Source organism: Cupressus sempervirens, chromosome 2 (assembly GCF_028749045.1).
Source record: "Cupressus sempervirens isolate cs-2001-9-10 chromosome 2, ASM2874904v1, whole genome shotgun sequence".
NCBI lineage: Eukaryota > Viridiplantae > Streptophyta > Pinopsida > Cupressales > Cupressaceae > Cupressus > Cupressus sempervirens.
Genome location: NC_143119.1, coordinates 25,643,440 through 25,664,056, shown reverse-complemented (window position 1 = coordinate 25,664,056; position 20,617 = coordinate 25,643,440).

The window sequence follows — 20,617 nt, the reverse complement described above, 5'->3', positions numbered from 1 at the left end:
GGGAATCACCCTCAATTTACATCTTAGATCTCATGTGCATCCTTAGCTAAAGATTTAGTGAAAATATCAGTTATTTTCTCCTTAGTATTCACATATTCTAATCTTACTTCTTTATCTTGAACTAGTTCCCTCAAGTAATGATACTTGATAGTAATATGCTTGGTCTTTGTGTGCATCATAGGTTTCTTTGATATATTTATATAACTTGTGTTATCACAATAGATAATAATAGAATTAGTGATCTCTTCTTTCATTCCTTTCAACAATTTCTTGATCCACACAATGTTAGAATAATTAATTGTTTCTACTACATATTCATCTTATGTTGTTGATTCTGAAATGTAGTTATGCTTCTTGCTTGTCCATAAAACCAATGTCTTTCCTAGAAAGAAATCTCCACCACTTGTACTCTTTTTTTCATCAACATTTCCTTCCCAACCAATATATGTGTACACTTTCAATTCAAGCTATTGAAAATAATTATTCAATTGTATATTTTCTTTGATGTTACAAAAAATGTCATATCTTTACCAATTAGTGTATGTCAATCTCACTCAGCCAATGAATATAGTTTCTTGTGTATGTCAAGCATTCTAGTGTTTGTTAATTTCAAAAGATGGTGTCTACTGAGTTTACTTGGGCATCAAAGAGAAGTTCACAAAAAGTTGAGTGTTAACTGAGCTCACTTGGTTAACAAAGGAAACTTGGATGGAACCAGTGTTAACTGAGCTCACTCAGTTACCAAAATAAGTTTTTGAAGATGCGAACAAGAAAATTATTTTAGTATTAGTATCTAACAAGTAGGGTCAGCTAAAAAAATATTTTCCTATTTTGAAATATTGAGTTTAATGGATTTGTTTGTTGGTTCTAATTGACTAAGGAGATGAATATTAATTATTCTAAGTTGTATTCAAGTCAACTTGAAAATGTATATGATATAAGTATAAGGTCAAATTAAGGATTGAATGTGTAAGAATGTGTGGGAGACAAGAAGATTCTTAGAGGAAATGAATTGGAAGAACAAGCATAATATTCTTTTTCGATGGCAAAGATTAATCTGATCAGGAAGGATTGAGTATTCGAGCTAGAATTGAGATCTAAAATTAGCAATATAGTTGCATTAGAAATTAGGTCATATCATTGTTACTCTCTAACCATTGTAGCATTACATCAAATCTTTTAATAGATTTGGCTTAATGGCTATTTGTCAAATCCTCTAAACAAGGTGGCATTTTTAGATTGAAGTGTTTAAAGACCTCTAACAAGGCCACTCCTAACAGGGTGATTAAATTCTCTAATAAGATCACACCTAACAGTGTATTTTGTAACCTTTAATAGGGTTGGCTTTTAACAAGGCTCATTTCAAAAGAGTGAAAAATAGTAACTAGCTGTAATTGTGGGTTTTTTCCAAATTGGGTTTCTACGTTAAATCTTGGTGTCACTTATGTTCATGTTATTTCTTTTATGTGTATGCAACTAGGTTAATTAAGGTTAATCAAAATTAATATCTTAAGATTTTCATGTTTAATATTTTTTTTGTAACAATTGATATTATAGTGCTTATTGAGTTACAGTATATTGTTAGTGTTAACAAAGTGCTTGTGTGTTAACTGAGTAACAATAGTTTTAGAAGAGTTTATGTTTTGTATTGACATCTAAGAGATCTGGGATTTATTTTAGTGGTAACTAATTCACTCTTCCCCTCTTAGTTACTCCTCTTATATTTCCAACAATTGGTATCAAATATTTTGGTGCTTGTCGAGAAGGTTTCAAGGACCTAAGTTAAAGATCAAGCTATCTTACATAAGAGAGATTCCCAAGTTGAACAAATATGACTTTGAGGTATGATAGGAACTAATGAAGCTACATCTAGAAACCATTAATGACTTAGGTCTAAAATATTTGAATGCTCAGTATAAAGCTCCTACTAGAACAATGACTATAGGGGAGATTGTTGAAAAGAAGAATCATAACATTATAATGATTGACATTGGATCAACTCTTAACAATACTAAATCTGATGAGGTCAAAGGGTGTGTTGCTGCTCATGAGATGTGGAAAAAGCTAAATGATATCTATCAAGATGATGATAATGTGAGAAGAATCAAGGTATAAATCTTGAGAGGTCAGTTTGATTAGATGAAGATGAAAGAGGATAAAAACATTGGAAAATATGTTGACAGAATCAAAGCTAGTGTACGTGCAATCAAAGCCTCTGGAGGGTAAATTGAAGATGTGGCAATAGTAAAAAAGGTACTCACAACCCTTCTTCCTATCTATGCAATTAGAGTGTCATCTATTCAAGAGATGAGATGTGATCCAAATAATAAGATAACCTTCAATGCTCTAGTGGGAAGGTTGACAACATTTGAGCTAGATAACTATGATAATTATGTTCCTAGTTCTAGTAATCTTGAGTTTGCATTTGAAGCCAAGTTGTCACACAAGAAGAAAGATGCAAAGTCTAAAGGAAAAAAATCTAAAATTGAAGAGGAAGACAGTTCTGATAGTGATTTTGTGTCATGTCCCCTTTTCAAATAATTAAAAAATAATAATCTTTGCTAAGACAGGCAGGCCCAAGAAAGTGAAGTTTCGGAAAAAGGGAGTTAATCTTTGGAAACCGTTGGACTAATAAATGATAATTATTATTAAAATATGTTTCATTAACCTCTCTTGGATGTGAGTTACAGTTATGCCCTTTTTAAAGAGGTTTGGAGGCATTTTGGGGGGGATTCCAGACTTGATTTTCACTCATTCTTTGTTATTCTTCAGAGGCTGCCAAACCTGTGGAGAAGGAGACCCAAGAACGGGAGTTTGCAGGTTTCCAGGGAGACCCAAGAACGGGAGTTTGCAGGTTTCCAGGAAGGCTAAGGACGGGAGTTTGAAGCCATTCCATGTGCATGCTCATACAGAGTTTGCCTTTGTGCTGAACAGTGCAGATTTGTGAGTTTCTGGGTGTATTTTTGTAAGAGTTTGGTGTTTCCGGTTGAGTATTTCATATCAGTTTTGGTTGCTGCTGTATTTTATACTTTAAGCTGTTAAAATAGAGCTGAATATATATATTGGGACATGATTAAACTTCTGAGATAGATTATTAGTGTTCTTGTGGTGTTTCCAAGCATATTTTGTGCTATTTCGGGAGCCCGATGAGCATAGTTTTGGTCCTACATTTTCGAGCTGTTGTGTAAAGGCTATACGGATCTGGAAATATCAATTTGTAGGCTGTTATGCTGCTGAAAGTTCTGTAAAAATTTCCATTTTCAGATTCATTAATAATTTGTGAAGTTGTGAAGCTTTTAGCACTATTTTCAACATACCCGATTTGGGGTTTCTTAAGGAATTTGGTGGATCTTTGTGATAGCAGTTGTTTGATTTTAAAGATCTGATTAGAGGTTGGAAATATCATGAAAAATCAGAAAAGGGACATTTCAGTGGTATCAGAGCCATGATCTTGCCAGCCTGAGGGTTTGTAGAAGTTGCAGGTCAGTTTTGACAACTACCCAGATCTTGCATTTCAGTTTTGAGAACTACCCAAATCTTGCATGTCATAATTTATGATTGCATGTTGCTTCTAATCAGTTGCATGTCCAAATATATGGTTTCATGCTACTTCTAATCATTTTCATGTTAGTTCTTGGTGAATTTGGTGGTTGTAGAAGTTTGCATGTCAGTTTTGACAACTACCCAGATTTTGCATGTCAGTTTTGACAACTACCCAGATCTTGCATGTCATAATTTGGTGGTTACATGTTGCTTCTAATCAGTTGCATGTCCAAATCTATTCTTGCATGCTACTTCTAATCATTTGCATGTTAGTTCTTGGTGTTTGAAGAAGTTATATCCTATTGGGGTTACACTCTACTTTATCCAGAATGGACAGGTATAGTACAGAGTCTCAGAGGGAACGATCTTGGACAATTGATAGCCAGAGTCAAAATAGTAGAAAGGATGGTTATTTAGACATTCGAGATAAACTTATGAAAATAAGCCATGACATGTCTAAACAGTTGGTTGAGCACCACCGTATAAATGACATATTATCTGACCCAACTAAGGTGGATAAGTTGACTGGATTTCTATTTGGCAGATTTTCTCACAGGACAGATGACACAATTCCCAAGAACTTGCATGAGGAGTTTGAGAAACTAACTGATAGCCAGGTAGAGGTCTCAGATTCTACTCTGCCACAGGAGGTGGTGGGAAAGGATATCACACAGATTGATAGTAATAGTCAACTTGATACTCAAATTGAGACTATTGTTTACAGGTCGTCAAAGGGTGATGCCACAGGTATTCAAGATGGTATAGTTACGACAGGCAGTGACTATAGTGTAGTGGGTTCAGATGATGATTATGAGGATGTTGTTGTGCAGGATGGTGAGATACCTGGTAGAGATGAGCAGACATTGAGCATTCATGACTTTGCTGAGAAAGAGTACCAGGCACAGTTAGATGCTTCATCACATGAGGTTGAGGCTGGTAGTACTTCACATGATTTGTCCAGCCAGCTGAAGGTGAACCAAGATAGTATTGTGACTTCATTATCTCATCATGACAGGTATGTGGAGTTAGTTGGTATTGGTCATATTACTCAGGTGAGGAGTTTGCTGGAGTTACCAGTTGATTCTAGTTTACGGATATGGACTCGAGATTGTTATATTGGCATTTGGGATTCAGTTGACTGGAGATCTTTAACACTTTTTGGTAGCAGTGTTTTTTTGGGTGCTATCATGGATTTGATTAGCAGATTACATGGTGTTGTCTTTTCTTGTGCCAGTATCTTGTTTGATGTTGGTATTAGTTTTTATACACCAATGTGGGGCTTTGTTCATATATCCAGTCGACCATACTTGCTGGAATGTGTTGATGATATTTCATATTTGGTAGTGTGTATAGATGAGTCCCAGGATCATATTGGCATTGATGACATCCAGGAGGATGCAGTGGGCAGTTTTGAAGACTTAGTTTCCTTGGGTACAGAGGAGTTGGACAGCAATGCTAATGTTTTTGATACTCCGTATGTTGATATGAGCTTTAGATTTGATTCACAGGATATGGATGGTAATACTCTAGAGACTAGTAACTTTGAGGACACTCCTTCAGACAGTGCATCAGAGGAGGTTTGTAGGAGACAGTCAAGCCAGTGCCATCATGTGTCTAATCAGTTGAGAGTTAGTGACCAAGACATTGCTATCACTTGCCAACATTTCGATGCTGCTCGTCAGTTGTTAGCAGTTTATGGATGGGGCTCTCCTACTAGTGATGAGCAGGGAGGAAGTTATCTTTCCTTGACAGAGATCCACTCTTTATGGGAGGCTATTCGGATTTTGAGACAAAATTATATGCAGTTGGTAGCTGACAGAGATTATCTTATGGAGTGGGGCAGTACAGCATATGATGCATTGTTGGCCAAGGAAGATGAGGTGAGTGAGCTTACTGAGCAGCTTGAGGTGACTTCTGAGATTCTTGAGAGTACACAGTTGGCTTTCAAGGAGTCACAGTTTCATTTGGCTAAGGTGACCATGGAGTTAGAGCGACTACAGTCTTTATCTGATTCTATACAGTCACAAGCTATGGTGTTTGGTGATTCGAGGATGTCCATGGCTGAGATTGTTAGAGATAGTGGAGATGGGGATGTATCCATCCTTGATACTAACATTGGCATATCAGGTTCATTCCCACTAGAGTCAGGTTTAGTTGAGTTGGGTATTGTAGCAGATTATTGTATGCCTGACAGGGTGGTGGCCTCTAGTACTGAAGGCACAGAGACTAGAGATGTATCAAAGGTCATGTGTGATGTTGGTGAGTCGACAGTTGGCATGGTTCCTGCTAGTAATACTACTCCCTTGGTGATATCTTTGGAGGTAGTAGTCAGTTCCAACATGGTTGATGATCAATTGCAGTTAGTTTCATCTGGATTACAGTCTGAGCCACTGACTGAGATTGGCGCATTCTATCGGCATTACACTGTGAGGTACGCTCATCAATTTACCTTTGATGACCATGTTGATGAGATTATGATACAGAGATGTACTTTGGTTCCTAGTGCTTATCATCAGTTATGGAATAGTTTGATGCCTCGAGATGAGAGTTGTGATGGGCACGACATGGCAACAGGTTTTGTAGTTGATAGCTTGATAATACATGACTTAGAGCAGGAGTTTTGGAGTGATGCTTCAGCAAGTGTTGTTATTGATTCTACTCCTTTGGCTATGACATCTCCTGACTTAGCTAGTGATCAATCACAGTGGGTTGTATCACTTGTTCATGGTGAGCTGTTGACTGAGGTTGGTTTTTTTAATCAACATTATATTGCAGGGTATGTACATCAGTTAACAATTGATCCTTATGCTGAGGAGTTGATGGCAGGAAAATTTGGTTTGGGTTCCATTTCTTGTTGTTTATCTTGTGATGGCTTTTCACCATCAGGGGTGCATGGGAGTTATGGTTATGAGACAGTGGCCAATGATCTACAGAGTTGTGTTGACTGCAGGAGTTGTACAGTGTGTGGATTCTCCATACTTGGTATAGTTTCATTTGAGAGCATTCACCATTGTTGCAGAGTTGGATTGTACATTCCATATAGGCCAGTGGAATGCATTGATGGTATTTACTATGTTGGTAGTCCACTTTACTTGGGTTTTGATATTCTAAGAGTTTGTGTCTCATGGCTTTTTGACTGTGGTAATGGTGATTTTGGAGTTTGGTTGAGCTATAATTGCCAGTTTGATTATGGATTCCTCTTGGTCATATTGCAGAGGATCTTGCAAGAGTCTGTGTTAATTGGTAGTAGTATAGTTCATGACTACATTTGGGATCCAGGAGGATTGATTGGTTTATTGTTCAGCCATTGCTTGAGGACAAGCAATGTTTGGGAGGGGAGGACTTGTCATGTCCCCTTTTCAAATAATTAAAAAATAATAATCTTTGCTAAGACAGGCAGGCCCAAGAAAGTGAAGTTTCGAAAAAAGGGAGTTAATCTTTGGAAACCGTTGGACTAATAAATGATAATTATTATTAAAATATGTTTCATTAACCTCTCTTGGACGTGAGTTACAGTTATGCCCTTTTTAAAGAGGTTTGGAGGCATTTTGGGGGGGATTCCAGACTTGATTTTCACTCATTCTTTGTTATTCTTCAGAGGCTGCCAAACCTGTGGAGAAGGAGACCCAAGAACGGGAGTTTGCAGGTTTCCAGGGAGACCCAAGAACGGGAGTTTGCAGGTTTCCAGGAAGGCTAAGGACGGGAGTTTGAAGCCATTCCATGTGCATGCTCATACAGAGTTTGCCTTTGTGCTGAATAGTGCAGATTTGTGAGTTTCTGGGTGTATTTTTGTAAGAGTTTGGTGTTTCCGGTTGAGTATTTCATATCAGTTTTGGTTGCTGCTGTATTTTATACTTTAAGCTGTTAAAATAGAGCTGAATATATATATTGGGACGTGATTAAACTTCTGAGATAGATTATTAGTGTTCTTGTGGTGTTTCCAAGCATATTTTGTGCTATTTCGGGAGCCCGATGAGCATAGTTTTGGTCCTACATTTTCGAGCTGTTGTGTAAAGGCTATACGGATCTGGAAATATCAATTTGTAGGCTGTTATGCTGCTGAAAGTTCTGTAAAAATTTCCATTTTCAGATTCATTAATAATTTGTGAAGTTGTGAAGCTTTTAGCACTATTTTCAACATACCCGATTTGGGGTTTCTTAAGGAATTTGGTGGATCTTTGTGATAGCAGTTGTTTGATTTTAAAGATCTGATTAGAGGTTGCAAATATCATGAAAAATCAGAAAAGGGACATTTCATTTTGAAGACATTGAAGCACTACTTTCAAAAAGATATCCCAAAGGCAAAGGAAAGTACAAAGGTAAAATTCCTCTAATCTATTTTTCTTGTGAAGAAGTTGGTCACATTGCTGCAAGGTGTCCAAACAAAGAAGAAAAAGATGAAAAGAAGAACAAAAAATATAAAGGAAAGAAGGATTTCAAAAGCTACAAGGACTACAAGGAAAAAGGTAAGAAGTTTTGTTTCATGGCTAAAGATTTTGATAGTAGTGATGATGATGAAATGGTCTATATTGTTGTAAAAGATGAATCTGGTGATGAAGAAGATAAAATGGCACTTATTTCTCAAGTTAGCAAAAATGATACATGGATTATTGATAGTGGTTATTCTCATCATATGACTGGTGATAAAAAAAGTTTGAACAAATAGAACACTATGATCATGAAAGTGTGAGATTTAGAAATAATGAACCATGTTGCATAAAAGGAAAAGGTTGTATTTCTTGAACCAATAAACATAGATGTGATAATGCTTATTGGGTTGAAGGATTGCAACATAATCTACTGAGTGTGGCACTATTGAATAGCATTGGCTTCAAGGTAGAATTCTTGAATGGGAAGGTTGACCTACTAGATAGAAAAGGAAATCTAGTTGGATCCAGTAATCAAACAAAAGGTAACCTATTCTACCTAGATCTTAGTGAAATTTTATGTTTCATTGCTCAAGTAGAAGAAAGTTTGTTGTGGCATAAAAGGTTATATCATGTAAACTTTGATGACTTGTTCAAGATAAACAAAAACAAAATAGTAGGAGGTATTCCTAGTATGGGCCTATGCAAAAATATGGGCAACGCAAAAATTGTCAAATTGGTAAGATGGGAAAGACAAGTTTGAAGAGCAAGAACTATCATTCTGAAGAAGTCTTGGAGTTGATTCATATAGACCTTTGTGGACCTATTGGAATTGAGAGCTATAGTGGAGGTAAGTACTTTGTTTTATTTTTTGATGATTATTCTAGGATGATAATAGTAATGTATCTAAAAGATAAGTCTGAAGCTTTTCAAAAGTTCAAGTGGTATCTAGCTAGAGTTGAAAAGGAAATAGGAAAGAAACTGAAATGTTTGAGATTAAATAGAGGAGGTGAATTCATTTCTAATGAATTCTGCACTGATAGAGGAATCAAAAGACAAGTATCAACCCCTAGTACAACTTAGCATAATGGTATAGTAGAAAGAAGGAATGGATCAATCATGGATTGTGCAAGAACCTTGATGATAGAAAAGAATATTATAATCAAATACTAGAAGGAAGCAATCAATACAATAGTTCATACCTTGAACAGAGTACGGCTGGAGAAAGACTCAAATCAAACTCCTTATGAACTATGGTATGGATATTAACCTAATGTAAGTTACTTGAAAGTATTTGGTAGTAAATGTTATATTTTGAAGGAGACTAAGAAAGGTTATTAGAATATAAAGTCCATTGATATGACTTAGAGGAGGGGTGAATCAGTTATCCAACTAATATTACTATTAACAATCTTAAACAATCTTAACCATATGAGTAACATAAACTAAAACCACAACAAGATACTCATACATAATAATACCAGATATGTTAACTAGGGAAACCCTTGATCAGAGGGAAAACCTCGATGGGGATGGTACCCAAAAGATGATGTACCAATATAAATATTCCTTGTTAAAGGGTAGACCCTATTAGGAGTCTGTTACAACATTCAGTATATATGAGTCCCTATTAGGAGACTTTGAATCCTTGTCACAAGATGTCAATCCTATTAGAAGTTATGGGAACCCCATTAGGAGGTGTGGAAGACAGTTGGACTCACTACCCAAATAGCTTCAAGGGCAAGACCAATGAACCCACTGTCCAAATGATCTTTGTATTATTCCTTATAGAATTATAGAATTGAAATGTACTTCATTCCTTTGTATCTGTCATGTCAACTAGACTTCTTCTCCTTTAGATCTTGTAACCAGACCTTGGACTGTGCATCCAATAATCCCTTGGATCACTTACATGCATTTAGTAAGAACTTCTCTTATTTTCCCAATCCACACTTCAACAATGATCTCAATACTCATCATACTTTTTACAATCAAATAAAACATCTTTCCTTTATACCATATCTTCATAATAATTCCTTGAGTTAGTCTTGAGGCTTTCCCAATTAATTAAAATAAGATAATTAATTTAATTAAAATTACAATAGCATGTTGGCTCACAGTCTATATAAAACTTCACACATGTGATACTAAGGCTTGCGCACTCACTAACATCATCACCTAAATATCCTCTATCACTTCTTGATTGCACATGACTTCATTACATTTGGGATGTAAGATAGACAATAATCATTAGGAATTGATTTCCAAATACTTTGTCTCTAAACTGCTCTTTGTAAATTAGGTACAACTTTTCTACACCATCAACTTAGACTCTGTGCACTTAACCATATCATCATGACACTGTGATGTACACGTACATAACTATACATTATTAGATAATCAAACCATTGTTAGTACCATCAAAATTTATGTCTACTACTCAATCAATCTTTATAGAAACAATGCTATGTTGTCATCACTAACAAACACAATCACGAATGCAACATATCAATAGTCTCCAATGCTCAAGATACTCCCCTAATATAGCATCATTAGCATTCATTATAACAATATCCCCCTTTAGCATTGATGGAAACATAGATGAAAAATATCTAAGTTCTAAGAATACCAAGTAGAACTCTTTTGTTTCTTTTGTCATTATCTCATGCATATTCTCCCCCATGCTTTAGGAAGTATTTTTCATACATTCTCTCCCCCATTAACATCAATATCAAAGGTGCCAATCGTAATACCAATTGTTAATTAACTGCTCCAAGGCATCAACCAGCTCAAGTGTCCAAAGACATTGTTCAATACCAAATACCAAAATTCCTTAATGACTTAGTACATACTAGATACTCCCTCATATAGGAAGAATTATCATTTAGTCCAGTCAAATAATACACTCTATGCCACTAGACTAATGCACCTTTGCATCAACTATTTAGAAGTAGGAAAGGGCATAACCCCAAGCATACCTCTCAGGTACTCAAATGTATATTTAGGTAAAGGTTTTCTAAAGATATCTACAATTTTATCCTTAGTACTTACATAATCCAATCGAATCTCCTTTTCTATTGCTTTTTCTCTCAGCACATGATATTTAATAGATATATGTTTTTTCTTAGAGTGTAATATATGATTCTTAGACATACTCATTGTACTTGTGTTCTCACAGTAAATGATAATAGGTTCTTCAATCTCAATTATGATATCCTTCAACATCTACTTCATCCACATAACTTGATTATAGTTATTTGTTGTTGCAACATACTCTGCATCAATAGTGTTCTATAAGATGTAATCGTGCTTCTTACTCAACCAAGAAACCAATATTCCTCCAAGAAAGAATGCTCCACCACTGGTGCTCTTTCTATCATCCATATCACATGCCCAATCAGCATCAGTATATGCATAAAGTGTGAAATCACTTGATCTATCATACCAAATTCCATAATTAGATATCCCTTTTAGATATCAAAATATTCTCTTAACTACTACAAAATGATATTCCTTAGGATCAACTTGGAATCTAGCTACAATCCCAACTACATTTTTTATATTTGGTGTGGTATGATTCAGATGTTGCAAACCTCCAATCATTGATCTATACTTCTTCTGCTCTACTACATGTGTCTCATCTTTGTTGGATAACTTGTGACTAGTTATCATAGGTGTGCCAATAGGTTTACACATTTCCAAACCAAACCTTTTCAAAAAATCTTTTAGATACTTAGCTTTTGAAATTAATATACCATCATTATTCTGCATAATCTACAAGCCAAGGAAAAACTTCATTTCTCCTACCATGCTCATTTTAAATTCATTCTTCATATCCTTAGCAAATTTATCACTAGCCTCATCATTAGCTCCAAAAATGATGTCATCAACAAATATTACAATGATCAACAAACTATCTTCAATTTATTTCAAATACAAGTTACTATCTATCATACCTTTAGTAAATCCAAGCTTTGCCAAGTAATTGTCCAACCTCGCATACTAGGTTCTTGGAGCTTTATTTAGATCATAAAGTGATTTCTTCAATCTACATACCATGTCTTTGTCTTTTGATAAAGGAAAACCTTCAAGCTACTCAATATAAACCTCTTCTTCTAATTCTCCATTCAGAAAGGCAGATTTAACATCCATCTGATAAACCTTGGATTTCTTCTTCACTGTATAAGCTAGGAACATCCTTACAGCTTCCATTCTTGCTATAGGTACAAATGTTTCCTCATAATTAATGCCTTCTTGTTATAAATATCTTTTACAAACAAGTTTGGCCTTGTTTCTCACAACTTCTCCTTGCTCATTCATCTTATTCCTAAAAACTCATTTTGTTCCTATCACATTTTTGTATTTCAATCTAGGAAATAACTCCCATGTATCATTCTTTATTATCTTATCCAATTTTTTCTTCATTGCTTAGATCAAATGATTATATTTGGTTACTTCATCTGTGCACTTGGGTTCAACTTGAGATATCAGGCATATCTCCTCATTTACTTTGTTTCTTTTCATAATGCCTTTGTCTTTACTTCCAATTATCTGCTTAGGAGGGTGATTCCTTGTCAGATTTTTGTTTGGGGTAGCAGATGACATTTCAACTCTTATCTCTTCTCTAGGTTCAGAAATCTATTCTCCTCTATGCTCAAAAGTTACCACATCATTTTGCAAGTCATTGTTAGTCTTAAATAAAACTTCAACATTTTGTCTAACAATTCTAGAGTTATTTTCTTCTTCATCTAAATTATAATCTACCATCTTTTCTTTTGTTCCAAACTTCTCATAAATCCTTATATTTGTGGATTCAACTATTGTCTTAGTTTTATAGTTAAAACATCTATAAGCCTTACTTTTCAAAGAGTAGCCAAGAAACACACCTTCATCACTTCTTGGATCAAACTTACCAATGTCATCATCTTTTTAATATAATATTTTCACCAAAATATCTTAAAATATTTGACTGATGGTGAATGTCCAAACCATAGTTCATAAGGTGTCTTGTCCATACCTTTTTAGATATGTACTTTGTTAAGAGTGTACACTATTGTATTCACTACTTCTCTCCAGAATGTCTTAGAAACATCATTCTTAAATAACATCGCTCTAGCTGCTTCTACTAAAGACTTATTTCTTCTCTCAGCAATCTCATTTTGCTTAGGTGTTCTAGGTGCAGATAGTTGTCTTTTGATTCCATTTTCCTCACAAAATATGTTAAATTCTCTAGAGGTGAATTCTCCTCTTGTATCAAATCTCAAATGCTTAATCTTAACACCAAATTCATTCTCAACTCTATTCTTAAATATCTTGAAATTCTCAAAAGCTTCAGATTTATCTTTAAAAAATGCTACCCACATCAATCTAGTGAATTCATCAACAAAAATCATAAAATACCTTTAATCATAGAATCCACTTGTTCTAGAAGGACCACTCAGATCTATATGAATGATTTCCAACTTCTTTGTGCTAGTGAACTTCTTGCTAGGGAATGATAATTTCTTCTTCTTAGCCAAAATACATTCCTTATACACAACATTAGTAGGCTTGACAATCTTAGGCAAATCTCTTATTGCAAAAGTGCTACTAGCCTTCATAAAATTATCAAAGTTTATGTGACAAAATCTTCTATTCCACAACCAACTATTATCCACTTTAGCTACAAAACATTTCATCTCACTAGGAGTCAATAGAAATACATTACCTCTAGATCTAGTTCCAATTCCAATCATCATACCATCTCTATCTTTGACAATGTAGGTCATCTTAGTAAACTATAACTGATAACCTTTTTCCACCAACTATCCAACACTCAACAAGTTATGCTTCAATCCATCAACAAAATAGACATCATCAATGTTAGTTTTACCATCAAGAGTAATGTATTTAATTCCTATTATATGATAGGTTTCATTGTTGCCAACTCTAACAATACCTCCATCATGATTTTTAAACTTAACAAACTTATTCATATCACCCATCATATGATGTGAACAACCACTATTAATTATCCATAGACATCTTTTCCAATTGGGTAACTACAGTGCTTTCTTCTCTAATTTCTCTATCAAGATCATATTCCTTGATAGCCACAAGTTCTAGTTCATCATCACTATCACTTTGACGTTTCTCATCAGATTCTTCATCTTCATTTGCATATAAACAATCTCTATCTCTTCTAGGGTTAAATCTTCCTTTTTGATTTTATCTCTTTTAGGACATTTAGATGCATAATGACCAAATTCATTACAAGTCTAGCATTTAAATATTTTTTACCTTATTTTTCTCTTCTCACTAGAAGGGTTTTTCCTTCCTCAATCTTCTTGTCTTCATCAGTGATGTTGTTGCCAACAAAATCTCAATGGATTCTTGCACTCCTTGTCAAATTGGGTCACATGTTTAGGGTACTAAAGGTTGTTTCAACTCTTGCAAATTCACTAGACTATCTTAGATTTTCTCTGGTTCTAATCTTCTAGGTAATGTTTCCTTCATGAAATCTTGAGTACAAGACATCACTAGCTGAATCATTTGCGATGTTGGCTTCAATGGTGGTGTCAAACTTTTCAAGATCTTCCATATGACTTCAACATCTTCTTTGGTTCCATTATGAGACCAAATTCCTGCAACCATTTCTAATATTTTGCTAAAATAACTTCTTATAGATTCATCTTCCATCATTCTAGCATCTTGAAATGTGCATATCTAATTCTATAATCTCATTCTTTTTGCATGATCGTCACCTTCAAAAGTAGACTTTAAAGCTTTCCAAATTTCATGAGATGTTACAAGTGATTTTACCTAACTATACTCATTCTATGGAAGTGTTTTCAGTAGGTCTTCTCTTGCTTTCATGTTACACATGAATATATCTCTCTCATTTTTTACTACAACCTTCAAGGTTTTCTTCTTTAATGATTATCTTATAATTTTTTGTCAAGATCCAATATCTTGGACCCATGCACAATAGATAAGTCTTCATCTTCTCCTTCTAACTATCATAGTTGGCCCCATCAAATCTTGGACTATTCTTCACAAATGTATTTTCTATTAATCTCCCAAAGTTGTTATGCTTTTTCTTCAAGGACTTGAAGCTCTGATACCAATTGTTAGAATATATAGTCCACTGATATAACTCAAGGGGGATGAATTATTTATCTAACTAATATCACTATTAACAATCTTAAAAAATCTTAACCATATGAGTAATGTAAACTAAAACCACAACAAGATACTCGTACACAATAAAATCAGATATGTTAACTAGGGAAACCCTTGATCAGAGGGAAAAACCTGGTGGAGATGGTACCCACAAGATGATGTACTAATATAAATATTCCTTGTTAAAGGATAGACCCTGTTAGGAGTCTTTTACAACATTCAATACATATGAGTCCCTAATAGGAGACTTTGAATCCAAATTAGGAGATTTCAACCCTATTAGGAGTAGTAGAAGATAGCTAGACCCACTGCCCAAATAGCTTCAAGGGAAAGACCAATAAACCCACTCTCCAAATGATCTCTATATTATTCCTTGTAGAATAATAGAACTAAAATGTACCTCATTACTCTATCTTTTTCCTATCAAATGGACTTCTTCTCCTTCAAATCTTGCAACTAGATCTTGAACTACACATCTAATAATCCCTTGGATAACTTACACACATTCAGTAAGCATTCTGCTTCTTTTCAAATTTGCCCTTCAACAAAAATCTCAATGCACATCATACTTTTTACAATCAAGGAAATCATTTTTCCTTTATATCATATCTTCATAATAACTCCTCAAGTTGTTCGTGAGGCTTTCCTAATTAATTAAAATAAGATAATTCATTTAATTGCAATTACAATTACAATAGCACTATCCACTCGTAGTCTATACAAAAATTCACACGTGTGATATTAAGGCTTGTGCACTTGCTAATGTCATCACTTGACTATCCTCTATCATTGCCTAACTATGCCTCACTTTATTACATATTGGATGTAAGATAGACAACAATCATCAGGAACTATTTTCCCAATACTCTATCTCTAAACTGTTCTTTGTAAATTAGGTACAACTTTTGTACACCACTGACTTAGACTCTACACACTTAACCACATCATCATGACATTGCATTGTACATGTCCATTATTGTGCATGACTAAAATCAAGTCATTGTCTATACCATCAAGTTCTATGACTATTATTCTTCCAGTCTTTACAAAAACAATGCTATGTTGACATCAATGACAAACACAATCATGAATGCAACATATCAATACTCTCCAATGCTTATAATACTTAACCAATGTAGTATCATTAGCATTCATGCTAACAAGGGTAAATTTGATTTCAAAAGTGATGAAGGCATATTCCTAGGATACTTCAATGGAAGTAAAGCATACAAATTTTTGAATATAACCACTCATAAGATCATAGAAAGTGCACATGTGAAGATTGAGTTTTTAGAAAAGAGTTGAAAAGAACCTGAAGATTATAGAAAGTTCATTTACTTTGAATCTAGTACATTTCCTAATCCAATTGGAAGTTAGCAGACTTCACCTCTCAAGTCCCCAAAATCTCTAGAAGCACTTAAGTTGTAGCTAGTGCAACTTGAGTCACAATTTGAAGGACCCGAGTTACAATCAAAGGCTACCAAGTTGTAGCCAATGCAAACTGAGTCTAAATTTGAAGGACCCGAGTCATAGATAGTAAGACATGGGCATGATGCAAAAGATCATGCTGAGGCAAGTGGAACAAGTTCTAAATCCAAAGCACCTATATTAGCAAGATATGTTAGAAGGCACCATGCACCTAAGCAGACCATTAGAGATAATTCAAATGGTACAATGACAAGAAAGAAAATGAAAGGTAAATGTTTACTTACTGAATTTGAACCTACAACAATTAAAGATGCTTTGGATAATGAAAGTTGGATTAAAGAAATGAATGAGGAGATAGAATAGAGAGAAAAGAATAAGACCTAGACTCTTGTTCCTAGACCCAAGGATAAGAATGTAATTGGCACAAACTTTCATAAATAAGCTGAATGAAGATGGTGAAGTTTCAAGAATCAAAGCAAGGTTAGTATGCAAAGGTTATTCTCAAGAGGAAGGTATTGAAAATGGTGAAACTATTTCTCCTGTTGCAAGATTAGAAGGTGTTAGGAATCTACTTTCTTATGTTGTATATAAAGGATTTAAAGTGTATCAGATGGGTGTGAAATCTGCATTCTTGAATAGAATTCTAGAAGAAGAAGTTTACATAGAGCAACCTGAAGGTTTTGTAGATCCTAGCAAATAGGACATGGTTTGTAAACTACACAAAGTATTTTATGGTCTCAAGAAATCTCCTAGAGATTGGTATAGAAGACTTCATAATTACTTGATTGTAATGAAATAACTTGCACAATAGAAGAAATATGAAATATCATATAAATACTTGATAATAACTAAGAGTAATAGGCCACTTTGAGGGGGCAACCTCCAAATATCTCTAATGAGAACACACTTCACAATATGATCTTGAAATAAGACTCACAACCTCCTATATATACCTAATTATGCTTATGTTGAATAGACACAACCTTGCATAACACCTAGGCTGACCTACCTACCTAAATAGTAATATAATAATGATAACATGACTTAATTGGGGAGTAAGATAGCCACAAGTTGACTATTCATAACCCTATATATACCAATATTAAGGGCGTAGCATGCCACCTCTCTTGAAAGAAGCATTTTCCTCAATGCTAACCAAGTGTGGATTCTTTTGAATGAAATCTTCATCCTCACATGTGCCCTCTTCAACTAGTAAGTTATTCCATTGCATGAGATACTGAGTCAGCGTTTTTTTGAAGAATGCACTCTAGTTCCAAAATTATTATTCCTTATTCATCAAGTTCTAGTAGTACTATTTGAGCAGGAATATTCTTCCCAGATACCTTCTTCAAGCAAGAAACATAAAAAACTAGATGTATCTTTTTTGTTGGTGGCAACTCACGCTTGTAGGCAACACCACCAATCTTTTGCATGATTTGGTATGGTCCATAATATCTTGGAGACAACTTATTATTCTTTTTTTGTTGCTTCATTGAGATTTTTTTATAAGGCTACAATCTCAAGAAGACCTAGTCCCCAACTTCAAATTTTATTTTACTACAATGTTGGCCTGCTTGTTTTTTTGTTCGATTTTGTGCCATAGCTAAATTCTCCTTAAGTCCTAAAAGTACTTGTTTTTGATGAAGCAAGTCATCCTCTACTACCTAAACTCTTGGTGACACCTTTAGTGATGATGTGATGGAAGGAGGATGATATCCATAAAGTGCAAAAAATGGAGACATTTTCAATGAGCTATGAAAAGAAGTATTATACCACCATTCTGCAAGAGGTAACCAATCTACCCATTGAGATTGTTTTTCTAAAGTGAAACAATGTACATATCCTTCCAAACATTTATTAACAGCCTAAGTTTTCCCACCTAATTGAGGATGGTATGAAGAACTATGAGCCAATTGATTAGCCAAACATGAGAATAAATCTTTCCAAAAGTGACTATTAAAGATAGGATCGTATTCACTAACAATAACCTTAGGTGTACCATGTAGCTTTTGGATATTCTCCAAGAAAACTTTTGCCACTATACTTGTTGTAAAAGGATGTGATAATGCAATGAAATGTGCATATTTAGTGAGGTTATCAACTACTACCATGATGACTTTATGACCTTTAGATTTGGGAAGCCCTGTGATGAAGTCCATGGATACCTCTTCCCAACATTGGCTAGGAATAGATAAAGGCTACAAGAGACCTAGTATATTAATTATTTCCCCTTTATTTCTTGGACAAACCAAACATTCAACCACAAATTTTTGAACATCACCTTTTATCCCTTCCCAAAAAAAATCTTGCTTGACCCGATGATATGTCTTCAAAAATCTTGAATGACCACCAATTGGGGACTCGTGTAGTTCTTTGAGAATCTTTTGTTTAAGAGTGAAATTCTTGCATAGATACAAGCACTCTTTATACCAAAGAATATCCCCCTTTAAACAAAACTTATCTAAACTACTAAGGTCACTTTTTATTTGTTGGATGAGATTAATTGTTGCAACATCATTTATCCACTCTTCTTTGGCTTCTACTACCCAATTTTCTTGTAATATTGAAAGGACACACAATAAGGCTTCATATTTTTCATTATTCCTGGAAAGTGCATCGGCCACAATATTTTCCTTCCATTTCTTGTATACAATTTCAAAGTCATATCCCAACATCTTAGTGACCCATTTTTGTTGCTCTTTTGATGATAATATTTGTTCCAAAAAATATTTTAGGCTATCGTGATTTGTCTCAACCTTGATGTGTCAACCCATTAAATAAGGCCTACATTTTTTAACTGCATGAAGGATTGCTAGCATTTATTTCTCATTAATAGGTTTAAGTTTCTTTTTACCTTTTAAATGATGACTCTCAAAAGTAATTGGTTGACCTTTTTGCATAAGAATTTCTCCTATCCCATTTCCAAAAGCATCACATTCCACAATGAATTCCTTGGTGAAGTTTGGAGTGGCAAGCACTGGAGTTGTACACATAGCCTTCTTCAATTGCTCAAATAAAACATTAGTAGATTAATTTGAATGAAAAGAATCCTTCTTCAATAGAGTGGTAAGGGGTGCAACTATATGACCATAATTATTCACAAACCTTTTATAGTATCTTATCAATCCCAAGAAACACCTCAGCTTCTTAACTTTTTTAGAATAGGCCATTCCATGATAGCCTTAATTTTATTAGGGTCCACCTTTACTACTTCATGTGAAACTATGTGCCCCAAATACTCCACCTCCTTAAGACCAAAAGCACACTTGGATAGATTAGCATAGAGTTGATGATCTTTAAGTAATTGTAATGCTTGATCTACATGCTACAAATTTTCTTCCCAAATCTTGCAAATAAATTATTATATCATTGAAAAATAGTAACACAAACTTTCTCAAGAACTTATTAAAAATGGAATTCATCAAATTTTGGAATGTAGATGGTGCATTGGTAAGACTAAATAGCATCACCAAAAATTCATAATGGCCCTCCTAATTTTGAAATGTTGTCTTAAAAATATCTTCCTCCTTAATCTATATTTGGTGATAACTTGATCTAAGATCTAACATGGTAAAATACATAGCTCTATTTAATTCATCTAGAAGATCATCAATGACTAGAATAGAAAAAATATCTTTAATGGTGTACTTGTTGAGCACTCTATAATTTGGACACATGCACCAAGTTTCATCCTTCTTATGCACCATTACAATAGATGAGGAGTAAGAACTTTGGCTTTTCCTGATAATTCATGCCTCTAGCAATCCTCAATATTTTTTCTATCTCACATTTTTGTATGTGTGGGTACCTATAAGGCCTAATGTTTGGTGGTTGGCTCCCTGGAACTAGTTGTATGGCATGGTCATGATCCCTCTTAAGAATAATTCATTTGGACATATCTCCAAGAATCATTGAGTGATGATCAATTATTGCTTGTAAATCTAGATGAGTAAGAGCATTAGATTGAGAGACTTCTAGTGAACATAGCTGGGCCACAAATCCATCCACACCTTTCTTAAGAAACTTTTGCATTTGATGAGAGCTTACCATCTATGGGGATTTTTCCTTCAATCCCCTTAGCTCCACTACCTTTCCTTTTGATTGAAATCACATGAATA